We start from the raw sequence: 687 nt of genomic DNA, 5'->3' as shown, positions 1-687 counted from the left end.
TGTAACCAAGGAGTTTTTTCTGATCATAACAGTTTTCAGACATCCCCTAAACACCTCACAGGCAGACTCTCGCTCGACGTTACAGTTTAACAGTGTTTCCTAAAGGCCTCGCGTGCATCCAAAGATGCCTCACAGAGAAGTCTGTAGTTTCTTCTTAGTTACTGCAGTTTGAAAAGAGTGAAATAAGGTGTCTAATGTTAGATTTATCTAACTGGGAAGTTGCCCAGAGACAAGCTTACGACGTGTCAGGCATCATCATTTGTATTTACCAAACGAATGAAAATGTTCAGTTATATTTGACATGTTTTTGGTCACATGTGTCTCCCTCTGTAGCCCTGCACAAGGATCTATTAATGAGAGACACTTTAGATAATCTCCAAATACAACATGGGTCTTTGTGCCCACTATTAGGCCAAGAGACATTTTATATTTTCAACAATTTATAAGAACCACCACAGGAATGATGATGTTATTTAACTTGTTTTTTCAGATTTAAAAATGTGTAAATGTAGCTTGTGGTTGTGAAATGGAGAAACAACATCCGCGTTCACGTGTTTTATGTAATAGTGTGGATGTGTCGCACTGATCCAACATGTTTGCAGCAAGTTTGAGAGTCTCCTCAGTTCTTGTTGGGTCAGTTTGTTCTGCCGGCCTGTTTCCATCATCCGATTGTGAACAACAGTGATG

This window comes from Stegastes partitus, unplaced genomic scaffold (assembly GCF_000690725.1).
Source record: "Stegastes partitus isolate 25-593 unplaced genomic scaffold, Stegastes_partitus-1.0.2 Scaffold71, whole genome shotgun sequence".
Taxonomy (NCBI): Eukaryota; Metazoa; Chordata; class Actinopteri; family Pomacentridae; genus Stegastes; species Stegastes partitus.
This window is presented reverse-complemented; position numbering follows the sequence as displayed.